Genomic DNA, 15,306 nt, shown 5'->3' with positions numbered 1-15,306 from the left:
AAAATATCCTATTGCACTGTACACACCTATTTTTAGACCACCGTTGACTGCACGTGACTGAAACCCCAAAAATTGAAGCCATGGATAAGGGGGCATTGCCCGTACATTGCCTGATGTATGGGATAGCACTCAGGACCTCTATGGGTCCCCAGCTCCGGGTACTTCTGCTTGCTTTTGGTTGTGTCTCATCTCCCAAATGGATTCTAGGCCACGTGACACAAATGAGCATGGCTCAGGGCGGTCATTCCCTCCCCGGACTGAGCGTGGGACTCACCACTGGAGCTTGATAACAGGGTGATCCCCAGGCAGCACCTCAAGGGATCCTGATTCAGAAGGTTTGAGATAGGCCTATCTTGGTGGCTCTGGGTTCCGACAAGCCCCTAGGTTATTTGGATACACAGCTGGGCTTGGGACTTGCTGCCAGAGAGGTTTCCAGGCTCCTGTCTCTACCCTAGCTTTAACCAGTCCTCACCTCTTCCCAGGATTAGAACCTTAGACTCGATCTGGACATTTTTGGAGCGGGGAGCTCAGTGCCCATGGAGCAGCCATCCTCATGCAGGTGGGAGCAGTGCCTTGCCTCTGCAGATTGAGCTGAAGCCTGTCTCCTAGAAGCTCTTGTCTGGGGGTCTTGGTTCTGCTCTCAGGGGCTGCATGGCCTCCTCCACGTTCCCAGTCTGCTGCCCCTGGACATGTGAAGGCACGCACCCTCGCCCCAAGCCTTCTCTGGGTCTCCCTCCTTTCCTTCCTCTGCGGTCTGGTCTGGCTTCCACAGGCTGGCAGCTTTATCTCAGACTTCAAGTTTCCAATCAGATTAGAAGCTTGAGAGCAGGGTGGAGATAGGATCTCCCCTTCCCCAGCAGCCAGAGACTTCTCTGTTGGGGTGAGGGGAACTCAATAGTCAGGGCCTGGAGTCACACCTTCCATCAGCCTGGCAGGGGCTTCGCCCTTTCCCAGCCTTGGGGGAGGACCCCGCCTGCTGCACCCACCCTGGAGGCCAACTAGCTGGGTAGCATAGAGCCAGAAAGAGCCCAGGCTGGCGTTCGGCACCCTGGTGCTAGCTCTACAGGGCTCAGCAGCAGACTGGCTCCAGGTGGGCTCTGCTCCTCTTACCTGGGACTAGCTTTGCAGTCACTGATGTGGGTTCCACTTCCCCTCTCCTGACCCTTGGTGAGCTGGATTTAAATGAGCTGGGGTTGGGCCTGGGCATTAGTATTTTTTAACTTTCTGGGTGATTCTGATGTCCATCCAGAGAGGTGCCTAGCATCCCCTTCCAGCTCTGACAATACATGGAAATAGTTATTACATGCTGGGGTACGAGCACCAGGGCTGTTAATATGCGTATCATATAATGCTGAAATCAGTATTTGTATTTTACAAAAAGGTATTTAAAAAAATGTAAAACAGGAAACGCAAATATTTAATCATTTTAAATATAAAAATGCGTTAGAATACCAATAAAGGTTGATTTAGAAAAATACACATTCCATTCTGGTCTATGTTGGCAGATGAAATAAAAATGAAATATTCAAAACATTAAAACCTATCCACCTCAAAAACTCAAAATTCAGTCATGGAAAGTTCAAGAAGGGATACTATTTGATCCCTTTTAAAGTAGAAATTTAAATCAAAGGATGTTGGCAATATCATTATGTCACAAGTATGTTTTTTTCCCTGTAAAATTTTCTAGAAAAAGCTTTTCCTGACTCTACCCTAGTTGGGGAATAGTGAGAAGATATATTTGTGTGATATCTTCGAATATTTTCCGCTGACAAGGTCTTTTGGCTTTTTTTTCAGAAACTGCTGTCTTTTATTTATAAGGAGCCACGATTTTTGTTTCTAAAGCATTTCCGATTTGCCTTTAAGTTCTTTGGTTTTATCTTGTTCAGATGGAGATTCTGATGCACACTTCCTGTATCAGTTTCAAAGCTGTCATGTTGATATCCCACATGTTAGGAAAGTCTGTGAATAGAGTGATAATTATTCTTGCAACAGAGTTTTGCTTTGTCTATAGGCATGCAATGTCTGAGAAGGACTCAAAAGCCATATTTCACATTTCAGGGTTTTTTCTGACATTGTTATTCTCTCCTTTTCAAAGCATATACAAAGATTGAGAGATTAGTATGATTAGTTTCCATGCCTGGCTCCAGCAATTACCAACTCATGGTCAACGTTTTTCATCTATACTCTTACCCAGTCCTCTGGATCCCCACCAGATTCTGTTACAGCCAGTCTGAGACATCATATCATTTTATCTGCAATTACTTCAGTATACATCTCCAAAGGAAAATGGCCCAATAAAACACATAACCACGGTGTTATTACTGTACCTTAAGAATTGAGAATTCCTCATTATCATAAAAAAGCAAATGTTCACGTTTTCCCAGTTGTCTCCTACATTTTGTTTTATAATTAGTTTGTTTGAGATTTCCGATGTTTAAACTTTTGAAATAAATATCTTTGGACCGAACAGATATACAATTTTGGCACCGAAGTGCAGTTTTCGTGAACACAGCATGGCAACCACTGGGTAGAAGATGCCAGACAACCGGGCCAGACCCTGCCTCTAGGGCTCAGAGTGCAGTGGACAGCAGAAGTCATTCAGTGGCTCAGCAAACATTCATTCACTGAACAGGAACACTGAACAGTGTTCCTGGGCTGGGCACCACGGGCACAGCAATGACCAAGACAAGCTCAGTCTGTCTTGACCCGATGGAAACCAGGACACTGGCATCTAACTGAAGTTTGCAAATGAAACGATAGATACCCTTGTACTGGAACCTAGAAGAGAGTGGAAGCTAATTTTGCCCTAGAAAACATTACAGAGCAAGTGACATTTGCCTTTAGCCATAAGAAAAGGAAGAATTTTGTCAAGAAGACAGGATTACATGCCTGTAATCCCAGCACTTTTGGAGGCTAAGGTGGGAGGGTCACTTGAGCCCAGGAGTTCAAGACCAGCCTGGGCAACATAGCGAGACCCCATTTCTACAAAAATAAAATAAAATAAAGTAAAATAAAAAATAAAACTAGCCAGGGCCAGGTGCGGTGGCTCATGTCTGTAATCCCAGCACTTTGGGAGGCCGAGACAGGCAGATCACCTGAGATCAGGAGTTCGAGACCAGCCTGACCAACCATGGCTAACATGGTGAAACCCCATCTCTACTAAAAATACAAAAACCAGCTGGGCACGGTGGTGGGCATCTGTAACCCCAGTTACTCAGGAGGCTAAGACAGGAGAATTGCTTGAACCCAGGAGGCAGAGGTTGCAGTGAGCCGAGATCGCACCGCTGCACTCCAGCATGGGTGACAGAGTGAGACTCCATCTCAATAAAACCAAAAATAAAAAACAACAAAAACCTAGCCAGGCATTGTGGCATGTGCCTGTGGTCCAAGCTACTCAGGAGAGAGGCTATGGTGAGAGGATCATCTCAGCCTAGGAGGTGGAGGCTGTAGTGAGCTGTGTTTGCACCACTGCACTCCAGGCTGGGTGACAGAGTGAGATCTGGAAGAAGAAGGAGAAGGAGAAGGAGAAGGAGAAGGAGAAGGAGAAGGAGAAGGAGAAGGAGAAGGAGAAGGAGAAGGAGAAGTAGAAGGAGAAGGAGGGGAAGGGGAAGGGGAAGAATTTCATCAAGAAGAGATGGAGGAAGAGATGTCTCATCCAGTGCAAATAGCAAGCACAAAGAGCACATGGGGGTGGGAAGTTCCTGGTTCACTAAGGACTGAAATGAGAGGTGGGCGGGTATACAGCAAGGCTGGTGGGAGGTGGGACTCAGGGACTGTGGAGGGCTTGAGGATATGCCCTCCTAAGGAGTGGGGTTTTCCAGGGCCTACTGCTGGGGACTGCACTATTTTCTTGTTTGAACATAAAACGTGGACCATGGGGCAGGAGAACAGAACCTTGCAGGAACAATGAGAAGGATTTGGATTTCCAAGCCCTTCCTGGAGCCCTCTGTCTATTAGGCTAAGAGTCTGCCTGGATCTCCATGAGTCTCCAGGGATAACACAGAGGCTAGCACACAGTGAGTGCTCAATATAGGCCTACTAACAGATGGCCTCTGCCATTGCTCCCAGTGAGAGTGCTCCCACTGGCCTCCACCTTCACACAGGGTGGTGAGGGAGGGATCCTCCTCTTTATGCCTTTGGCTCAGGGAAATGGGGTGGCTTTTCCAAATGCATGAGCTGTTAGGCTTTCGGACTTGGTCCCCAGCTTCCCTGAATGGCCAATGGTGCTCCTGGGCCAAATGGGAGCACATAGAGTAAGGCTCACCTGTGACCTTCTCAGGTGGGTGTACAAGCAAATGCCAGCATTTGCAAACCATGGGCTGACTGACACAATTAATCCCTTTAAGACTGGCCAAGAGTTAGAGGAGTCATTCATTTATTTTCTTCTAATAGCATTGGCTTAAAAGAAAGAAAGAGAAAGAAGAAGAAAAAAGAATTCACATGCTCGTTGTGGACAAACCCTGTTGTTACAGAAACGGAGAAAGAGTAAAGCAAATCCCTAGATTTTCTGATCTACCACTACCATCTAGAGAGAGCCACAGTGAACAGCCTTCTAAATTTTCTTCTGTTCATAAATACGAAGCAGTTAAATGTAACACCATTTTATATAGACAGTATTACAAGATTTAGGCTGTTCTATGACCTGCTTTTTTTCATTTAACAACTTGTCATGACACCGTTTCCTGTCAGTTACCACAGATCTGTGCCATTTTTAATAGCCCCACGGTACAGTTTTGCATAGATGTGCCGTAAGTTACCCAGCCAGTTCTCTGTTGCCAGAAATGTGGATTGTTTTCCATTTTTCTCTGCAATGTGCTAGGGAATATCATTCAGCTTTTTAAGATGTGTAATAATCGCCTAGCAGTAAATATTTAGAATAGCTGGGATAGCTAGGGCTGAAAAAAAAAAAAAAAAAAAAGAAGAAGAAGAAGAAGGAAGAAAAAAGGCTCAGTACACTCAGAGTCCTAAGCCAAGCTGGGAGGTCACCATGGCAACCCCCTGCCATCCTCACACAGGGATCGCCCCTTTGCCGTGGCTCCAGCCAGAGAGGTGGGTCAGAGCTGGAGGAGAAACAGTCTGTTTTCAAGCGGTTTGATAAACCAAGGGCAGAAGGCGCAGGAGAGAGCATTAATGCAGACCTGAGACAGCTTAAAATGCAATGGTGATAATAGCCCTTTATTGAGTCCTTGTCATCTGGTAGATACCATGGTTTTTTATCCTCACCGGAGCTGTTGAAACTTTTATGATGCTCATTTAAGTGATTAGAAACTCAGAGACTAAGGAATCTGTCCAAGGGCACACAGTAAATGATGGAGCCAGGGTTTGAAATTAGTCTGCATTCACTCCTCAGCATTCTCCTGGCCACCAAAATTGGGGTGGCCAGCCTCTGTCTCATCACCATCCCTGAGGCTCAGGTCCTCTTTTCCCAGTCCCCCTAGAGCATTCATTCCCACCTCATTCATATGCAGCTCACACCAATTCTTCATCTGGCCTCTGTTTTCTGGGCTCCACTCTGGCCTCCTGCCACTCCATACCCTGTATACTTCCACGCTGAACTACAGACAGGACCTTGAATGGCACTCCCTCTTCCTACCTCCATGGCCCTGTCCTGCTGTACCCTCAACTCTCCCCCATAACTGTGGCACTCCTGTTGACTCTTCAAGACTGATCCCAAGCTTTCTTTCCTTTTTTTTTTTTCCCTGAGGTAGAGTCTTGCTCTGTCACCAGGCTGGAGTACAGTGGAGTGATCTTGGCTCATTGCAATCTCTGCCTCCCAGGCTCAAGTGATTCTCTTGCTTCAGCCTCCCAAGTAGCTGGGACTACAGGTGCGCACCACCATGCCCGGCTAATTTTTGTATTTTTAGTAGAGATGAGGTTTCGCCATGTTGGCCAGGCTGGTCTCGAACTCCTGATCTCAGGTGATCCACCCGCCTCAGCCTCCCAAAGTGCTGGGATTACAGGCATGAGCCACTGCACCCGGCCCCAAGTTTCATTGCTTCAAGAAGTCTCCCCTGACTCCCTAGCATAATGCCCTCCTCTGTGTTCCCCTAGAAGCGTAACCACTATTTTTTAAGCTCTATCTCCAGGCAGCTGCATTGCCCGTATAAGTCAGGCGGCCACAGCACGCTGGAATGTTTGTTTCTCTGGAAGAGGGAACGAGCGCCCACCTGGCGATGCAGCCAGATGCATAGTGAGTCTGCGATAACCACTGCTTTACTATCAGATATGCCGTGTGGCAATTGTTAGTGCACATCTACACTAGAATGTGAGCTCTTAAGGGTTAGAACTGTTGTGTCTGCTTCTTCATCCCCGTATCTTTCCTACCATAGCTTTGGATATAGTAGGTATTCAGGAAATGTGTGCTGAATGAATGAATGAATGAGTGATCAAGCATATTCCTGCCTACTCTCCATTTCTGCTACCAGCCCCAGGGCAGGTGAGAACTCGGACTACATTAACCCACGCAGCCTACCAAGTTCCCTGCCTCTCACCTGGCTGCTTCCTGACACTCCCCAAACACCTGACCCCTCCTGTCTCCTTAAGCCTTGTCTACCTCTCCTCCCACCACAGTTTCTACTCACAGCCATCTGCCTGGGAAACTAAGGTTCTGGGTGAACCCTTATCATCGCCTCTACCACATCATCCCATGAACCCACTTTTTCTTATCCCTTCGGCTCCCCTGTCTGTATTCCTCTCCTTGGTGGGACCTCAAGTATTCCCAGGGCTTTGAAAGTCACTTTTCTCTCCCTCTGAAATTTATCTGCAGCCTCAACTTCTTCTCCAAGATGCAGTCACATATTTTTTTAACTGCAAATATGTGCAAATCAAACTCAACTTGTCTGAAAACTGTCCTGGTTTTCCTCACTTTCTTCATCATTTCCCATTTGATATCATCATTTTCCAGCACCTGGGGAAATGGTGCTCCAGAGATGCCAGCCAAATTTGCCTGTTTCTCTGTGATCAGACACCTGACTTTTATCACCAGGGCCCCAAACTCCCCAAAGCTCCCAGCCAAGCCTGGCAGGAGTAGTGGGGCCTCAGCAAACCTAAGGGTGAGTACCCACGTGAGGGAGCTGCGTCTCCTGGGCTGCAGCCTGTTCTTTCCATGTGCAAATTCAGCCCAGGGCTGTAGATCTTCAGATTTATCAATAGGAACTGGGAGCGAGGTTTTTTATATTGACAGCTCTTGGTCTTTTAATATAGGCCTTTTGTTGTTGTTGTTGTTGAGATGCAGTCTCACTCTGTTGCAGAGTCTGGAGTGCAATGGCATAATCTTGGCTCACTGCAACCTCTGCTTCCCAGGTTCAAGCAATTCTCCCTGCCTCAGCCTCCTGAGTAGCTGGGATTACAGGTGCCCGCCACCACATCCAGCTAATTTTTGTATTTTTAGTAGGGACAGGATTTTCCTTGTTGACCAGGCTGGTCTCAAACTCCTGACCTCAGGTGATCTGCCTGCCTCAGCCTCCCAAAGTGCTGGGATTACAGGCATGAGCCACCGCACCTAGCCTTTTGTTTTCTTAATAGACTTTATGTTTTAGAGCAGATGTAGGTTTATAGAAAAACTGTGCAGAAGGTAGTTTCCATTCCCTCCCTCCCCACCCCCCTGTTATTAACATCTTGCATTCGTGTAGTATGTTTGTTAAAACTGATGAACCAACATGGATGCATTGTTATTAACTATTGTCCCTCCTTTACATTAGGGCTCACGCTTTATGTTGTGCATTCTATGGACTTTGACAAATGCTTAATGTCATGTTTCCACCATTACAGTATCATGCTGGGTTTTTTTTCAGACAAGGTGTCGCTCTGTTGCCTGGGTTTGAGTGCAGTGGCAGTAACATGGCTCACTCGACCATGTTATTGGACCTCAGGCTCAAGTGATTCTCCTGCCTCAGCTTCCCTAGTAGCTGGGGCTACAGGCATGCACCACCACACTTGGCTAATTTCTTTATTATTATTGCAGAGATGGAGTCTCACTATGTTGCCCAGGCTGGTCTTGAACTCCTGGACTCAAGTGATCTTCCCGCCTCAGCCTCCTAAGGTGCTTACGGGTGTGAGCCACTGAGCCCAACCCATGCGAATTATTTTTTAAACACTTTAGGCATCAGAAGTCTCTGCTTTCTACACTCTTTCATCCTAATGTGCCCCTCCTTCTCACTGTATCTACCCCACAGTATTCAGCTCTTTCCCCCTCTCTCCACTCCTTAGAGTTTCCTGTCCTCACACATGGCCAGCTTTTCATTTGTGTCATTTTTCTACCAAACTCTAAGCTCCTGGAGGCACTTGGAGGTTGAATTTAGAAGTCTCAGTCTCCCCAGTGCCTAGGGTGCTTTTGAGATTCACTAACACTCACCTGCAGGCATATTGAGCAAATGCCTGCAGGTGTGTTGGCTCTGAGGCTTCCAGGAAGATGCTTTAGGACCTGTTGACAACAGAGAAAGTGGGAGCTTGTGGCAAGGGATGAAGACTTGGGCACATCTTCAGTGGCAGTGGCTGCAGGGAGGAGAGAGGAGGTGTTCCAGCAAGAACAGTTTTAGAGAGTGGAGAGGTAAGGACAAACGGTTTTGGGTGGGAGGACGCTTGAATCCTTGGGAGCTGCCCCGTAGAATGCCCAAGTTGGGATCTCAGCCTCCCAGGGCCCTCCCTCTCCTGGGAGAAACACTGAGGTCAGAGAGGGGAGGGGAGTTTATCCAAAGCCCCAGAGCAAGTTTGCGGCAAGCAAGCTCAGAACCCAGAGCTCTCTCTGCCTCTTGCAGCCTTCCTGGATGGAGACAGTCCTCCTTCACCTCCACCTTCTTGATGAATGGCCTGTAAGAAGGGGGTGCCCAGTGTGGGGCCGAGGTTTTCTCCCCAAGCAGAGCAGAGAGAAAGCCCAGGATATGGCCAGCAAGCCGTGTGGGGCAGGACAGGAGGAGGTGAAAGGGATGGGGTGGAGCCACGTACTCCACCTTCCCCTTCCCCTGCCTCTCCCCAGCAGCAGCCTCCTCGGGAAAGAGTTTGAGAAGGAAAACAAATGCAAAACCCCTCCTCCTTAGTGGGGCTGTCCTCCCAGTCTCCCAAGGCAGCCTGGGTTCTCTCTCCCACGCACAACTCACCCAGCTCTGCCCTAAGTAGGCAGAAGAGGAAACATACCTTCCAGTCAGCTAAAGGGACCCCAAGGGGTGAGTGGCTGTTCCCATGACATGGCCCACACAGTCACACCTCTGCGCCTTTGCTCAAGCTCTCCCTTCTGCCAGCGTGCCCTCTCCCTTCCCGAGCTGACAGACTCTTCATGCTCTTTCATGCTCCATTCACACGCCATCTCCTCTGTAAAGTGACCCTAAGCCTGCTTCCCCCACACGTGAAGGTGCCCTTGCCCGGATGGTTCCACAGCACTTTTGTCTCCACCATCCACACAGCGTCTAGCACATGGGCTCACAAGTTTGTATGTCTCCCCTGTTCTGCAGGGAGCTCCCCCAAGGCCCAGGCTGTGTTTATTCCCCTGTGTCCCCAGCTGTCAGCAGAGCGCCTGGCACAGAGCTGATGCACCACATGGATGAGGGGATGAGTGGACAGACAGATGGATGAATAGCCAGTCTCTGAGTAGAACAGTCAACATGTTCCATTGAGTCTCTTATTGTTTTTTAGACAGAGTCTCGCTCTGTCGCCCAGGCTGGAGTGCAGTGGTATGCTCTCGGCTCACTGCAAACTTCACCTCCTGGAGTCAAGTGATTCTCCTGCCACAGCCTCCCAAGTAGTTGGGATTACAGGCTCCTGCCACCACACCCAGCTAATTTTTTTGTATTTTTAGTAGAGACAGGATATCACCATGTCGGCCAGGGTGGTCTCAAATTCCTGACCTCTGGTGATCCGCCGGCCTCAGCCTCCTAAAGTGCTGGGATTACAAGCGTGAGTTACCTCACCTGGCCTAATTTTTGTATTTTTAGTAGAGACAGGGTTTCACCATGTTGGCCAGGCTGGTCTCGAACTCCTGGCCTCAGGTGATCTGCCCACCTCGGCCTCCCAAAATGCTGGGATTACAGGTGTGAGTCACTGTGCCCAGCCAAGCCTCTTCTTCTATAATGAAAATACATCTAGGTCCTGTCTTTCAGGAAACTAAATTGTGGCTACCAAAATGACAACACTTAAAATAATCAGAGAATGATATAAATCAAGCTAATGATAATAATGACCTTTGATTGAGCTGTTTGCTGCCAGCCACGCTCTATGCAAAGAACCTTATGTACATTATTTCATTTAATCTTCATGCAGTTTATAAGCTAAGGACAGAGAGGCTGAGAAAGCTAAGAGCAAGGCTGAGAAAGTTAAGCAACATGTTCAAGGCACCAGTCAGTGAGTAGAGAAGCCAGGTCTGAAACCCAGAACAGTGTGACCCTGAAGTCTGGTCTCAGCCACTTCCCTACAACTAGAGGGTTCAAGGAGGAGGAGAGCAGCAGGAGAGGAGTCTCTGGAGCCCATGTCCCTCCTGGAAGAGGCTGACTGTGGGCTGGGCCTGAAAGGCTGCCAGGGAAGTGGCCAGCTAGAGGGTATTGGAGGCTTGGGGGCAGGCCTGCAGCCTGGCCAGCCTGGAAAGACTCCCAGGGAGTTACACGGGATGGGAGTCGGGGTGGCCATTATCCCAGCCTCACCTGAGTGGCCCACAGTGACATGGATGGCAACCCTTCCTTAGGGCCCTGCCAGGTTCCTGTTGCCTCTCCCTCTGTCACCCCTCCCTCTGGGTCTGCAGAGGAGAAGCAGGCCCATTGCCTCCGGTGTGGCCTGGTTGCCTTGGGTGCGGACTTTACCCAAGTTGGAGGGCAAGGCCAGTGCAGCCTGTAGAGCCACTTCTCCCTGGATCACGCCTGCTGAGGGAATGCCTCTCCCAGCCACCGGACCAGTTTCCAGTTTCCAGGGTGGGGCAGCCAGGCAGAAACAGGTTTCTGTGAAGTGACACTCCTTTCATTCACCGACTGGTAGCATGACTCTGTCCCACCACTTGGAGCCATGCCAACAAATCCTGCCCTGGACTGGGGATTCCGTCTGGACGCCAGGTTACCCTGGGAATGTGGCTTTGCCCTTGTTCACCAGGCACTGCAGGGGCTGGTGGTTCTGAACCTTTCCTGGCTCACAGATGTCACTGAAACTTCGTTGAAAGCCATGGCCCCTGTCCCCAGTGACAGACAGACAGACACACACACACATTTACACTCACTCACACATAATTTAACCTATAATTTGATAAACTCCCTGAGGCCCATCCATGGATTTTCATGGACCTCAAGTTAAAAACCCCCATCCTTGAAGATAGAGAGTAGATTGGTGGTTACCAGAGGCTGGGAAGGAGGTGGGGGATGAAGGGCAGAAAAAAATATATAAATATATTTCCAATCACTGAACTAGATGGTAAATTATATATGTATATTTTACCTAAATTTCTTTTTTGTTTTTTTGGAGACAGAGCCTTACTCTGTCACCTCTCTCTGTCTGATTGTCACTAGTGCAGTAGTGTAATCTTGGCTCACTGCAACTTCTGCCTCCCAGGTTCGAGCAATTCTTGTGCCTCAGCCTCCCAAGTGGCTGGGACTGCAGGTGTACACCACCACACCCGGCTAATTTTTTGTATTTTAGTGGAGACAGGGTTTCTTCATCTTGTCCAGGCTGGTCTTGAACTCCTGAGCAGGCAGTCTGCCTGCCTCGGCCTCCCAAGGTGCTAGGATTACAGAAATGAGCCACCGCGAACAGCCTTGATTTTTGTTTTTTAAATCATCCTAAAAGTTTTTGCAGCTGATGGCTCACTCTCCTGAATGTGTTCTTTGTAGTAACAGTAGCCACAATAGTAGCCGTAGTGGTAAATACCACTGGCATTGATTCAGTGTTTTGTAGTTCATAAAGTTTGTTCACATCTATTATTATTTCATTTTAGCTCCCCCATAGCCCTGTCCAGGTAGGTATTAATATGTTTATTTCACAGATGACAAAAATGAAAGTCATTTGGAACAAGCCCAGCCAAATTCATACCTAGGAGATGGTAGAGAGGAGATCTGACCTTGGTGACCCCAAATCCCAAGCTCTATATGCCTCTCCTCATCGTCACAGAACGTTCTCCAAGCTTAGGCAGTCCAGGGTACTTGTTACCATATACTAGGGAATGTTAGTGAAACTACCTTTGCAAAATTATGACTGAGACAATGAAAGAGATCTAACTTAACTGACTCCATCTTGCTTCTAACCCCAAGCTGTCTTTGTTCACTCCTGGGCATAGGCTGAACTAACTTTGGGAGAAACTTGGTTTGTAGTGTATAGTTTAAACAAAAATGGTAACAGCCGTTTCCCAAAGGAGACCTCCTTCTTGCCTGGGGACTAGATTAACATTAGCCACAGGATTAGGAATTATGGTTTAGGAGTCATGCAGTTGGAGGCCACAAGATTCTGACCCTCCCTAGACTGCTCCTAAGATCAGCCCTTGGGATATTTTGCAGACCCTGCACTTGATGGATCAGCTGGCACCACCCAGATCAATGAACTGGCTCCTCTGATCTTGTGGCCCCCACCCAGGAACTGACTCAGTGCAAGAAGACAGCTCCGACTCCCTATGATTTCATCCCTGACCAGCACTCCTGGCTCATTGGTTACCCAGCCCCCCACCACCAACCAAGTTATCCTTAAAAATTCTGTTCCAGGAAGGCTCGAGAAGACTCATTTGAGTATAATAAAACTCCGGTCTCCCACACAGCAGGCTCTGCGTGAATTACTCTTTCTCTATTGCAATTCCCCTGTCTAGGCAGGGGAATCGGCTCTGTCTAGGCAGAGGGCAATGTGAACCCCTTGGTCACTTACAAATCTGGTGGCTCATCTGGGATTGCCCTTGTGGCTACCTGCCCATGGTTCAGTGGCCTCACTCCAGTGATGGATCCAGAAGCCAGCCCAAGCAGCTGCCTAGTTCTCTTGGACTGGGGCTGACTCTGGTACTCTCTGTACTGGTGGGGTGCTGCCAACCCAGTGTGCATGGATCTAATTGCAATGGAGAAATAGTCCTGGGGCGATGTCCCTTAACTGTAGCCCTATCACAGGGTGTCTGTATAGTCCCATGATGGGGTGTCTGTCTGTAGCCCCACTGTGGGGTGCCTGGATTGGTGAGTATCCTAGGTGCTGTCAACGCCTCCTTTCTTCTCCCCACTGGTTCTGTAACCCTATGGTGTGGTGTCTGTAGCTCCACCATGGGGTGTCTTGTGTCTGTAGCCCCATTGGAGCGTGTCTGTTCAGCTCCTGTGTGGTCTCAGTTGCCTCTTTCTAGCTAGTAGGAAGAGTCTTGGTTTGAGAGACTTATCCTCAATCAGGAAGATTTTGAGGAGGTTTCTCAGACGGATAATAGGAGGATAGTTTGGAAGGGATACTCTTGGAGTTCTTGGTTAGGGATCTGATTTGGAAGGCTTTCGGTCCGTCTCATCTTTATGTGTGTTTGCATATGTGGAAGGGATCTCAGGAGGGGTTGCTAATGGAAGTCCAGCAGGTCTAACTCAGAGAATGCTCCTTATTTGTCTGGTTACATTTGGTGAGCCCTAAAGAAAGCTCAATAGGCCTGTCTCTTGGGGTGACTATCTGGTCTTTGCCTTCCCCAGAGATCTCATTATGAATTACCCTTTGGAGGTCGTCCCTCCCCATCTGGAGTGGATCAGAAACAGGGAGCAACAGGAAAATGTTTGAGCTTTCCCGGGCTGATATTGGGTGCTGAATGAGGTGACTCATGTCTGTTTTGTTATGTGTATTTTGCTGGGATGGAAAATGTTAATTTGGTTCCCCACGCAGCCCACTGGGCAGCATCTTGCAAATTAAGAATGTTGCCTATGGTTCCATAAAACAGCAAAGTGGCTTTTTTTTTCTCTTGTAAAGAGGCTTGAAGCCCACAGCTATAGCACAAGTGAGCAGGGTCATCAGAAGCCACTCCGTTCTTCTGGAAGCTGCAGAGAAAGGGAACCCAGAAACCTGGTATGACAGCAAAAAGGGTAAGAAATTCTTACCAGCCAAATTTCTGGTCTCTCTTTCTCTGTCTGGGTAAACAGTAAACTATTGATCTCTTCTGCAAAGGTTTGACTAATAGAAAAAAGGATTTGTGAGATTAGTCTTAGGCAGTAGCCAATCTGCTGTACTTTGTGCAAAGAATTTGTCTTTCTATGTTCTGTAATGGAGAGAGGGGTATCACAGGATAGAATGTGGGTTTAAGACCCATATAAGCTCACTTTTCAAGCCAACTTGGCAGGCTGGTCAGTTACAAACCTTGCTACGGGTCCCTGAAACCAATACTGGATGAAATTTCTCTGTCTTGCTTTGTGTCCTTAAGAGCTTAACTTTGTGACGATGTGGGGATACTTTCTCTTGGTTTCTGCCATCCAGAGGACAGGAATTTTGGGGTTCATGTCATAGTCCTAAAAAATTTTTCTTGAGCAGTTAAAAGCCTGTGCAAGCTTGAAATTGGTTTTTCTAATCTCCTTCTGGGGAGAGCGATAGAAACTGCTCAATGCTGTAACTCAGTAGTTGAGGCTTTGCCTTTTGACAATGGCGGCCTGGGTTTTAGTCTTGGCTTCTGGAATGATTCCTTTCTGGGTTTTATTTATGAAACTCTGCCATTTATCGAGGCCGCCCCACCCCAGCCAACCCATGGATAGCTTCTGATTCCCTGTCTTGAATTTTCCTTTCTCTAAACTACCCTGGGGGAGATTCTAAATCTTGTTAAAAAACAAAAAAGCAAAAAAGAAACTGCTTACCATCTCCTTGAGACATGTATGTGTCTATGGTTAAGTTATAACCTTAGCTAAAACTTATTAATTTAGTGTGGGAAGTTAACTGTGGTAGAATTTAAAAGCCAAAAATATTGGTCGCTTAGTGTGGCTAAAGTCGGGTAATAAAAACTTTTAAAGGATTTTTTTTTTCTTTTTTTTGAGATGGAGTCTCACTCTGTCGCCCAGGCTGGAGTGCAGTGGCCTGATCTCAGTTCACTGCAAGCTCCACCTTCCGGGTTCACGCCATTCTCCTGCCTCAGCCTCCAGAGTAGCAGGGTCTATAGGTGCCCGCCACCACTCCCGGCTAATTTTTTGTATTTTTAGTAGAGACGGGGTTTCACCGTGTTAGTCAGGATGGTCTCAATCTCCTGACCTCGTGATCCGCCCGCCTTGGCCTCCCGGATTCAAGCACCTAGGCTGGAGTGCAGTGGCGCAATCTCAGCTCACTGCAGCCTCTGCCTCCCGGATTCAAGCAATTCTCATGCCTCAGTTTCCCAAGTAACTGGGACCACAGGTGCACACCACCACGCCTGGCAATTTTTGTATTTTT

At 48.0% G+C, this 15,306-nt stretch overlaps 1 protein-coding gene and 1 non-coding gene across 4 annotated transcripts in view; one reads left to right on the top strand and one right to left on the bottom strand.

The window, feature by feature from the left end:
• PAQR5 (progestin and adipoQ receptor family member 5) overlaps positions 1-15,306 on the top strand; it is a 109,375-nt gene that overhangs the window by 19,399 nt on the left and 74,670 nt on the right. The gene's annotated exons all lie outside the window — the stretch shown is intronic.
• On the bottom strand, positions 6,073-6,200 carry LOC115898030. The gene has a single exon (XR_004057792.1). It is a non-coding gene; the product is annotated as a small nucleolar RNA SNORA77 (small nucleolar RNA).

This window comes from Rhinopithecus roxellana, chromosome 5 (genome assembly GCF_007565055.1).
Source record: "Rhinopithecus roxellana isolate Shanxi Qingling chromosome 5, ASM756505v1, whole genome shotgun sequence".
Classification (NCBI taxonomy): domain Eukaryota; kingdom Metazoa; phylum Chordata; class Mammalia; order Primates; family Cercopithecidae; genus Rhinopithecus; species Rhinopithecus roxellana.
Note: the sequence above shows the minus strand (reverse complement) of the source record. Positions and strands in the feature narration are given on the sequence as shown.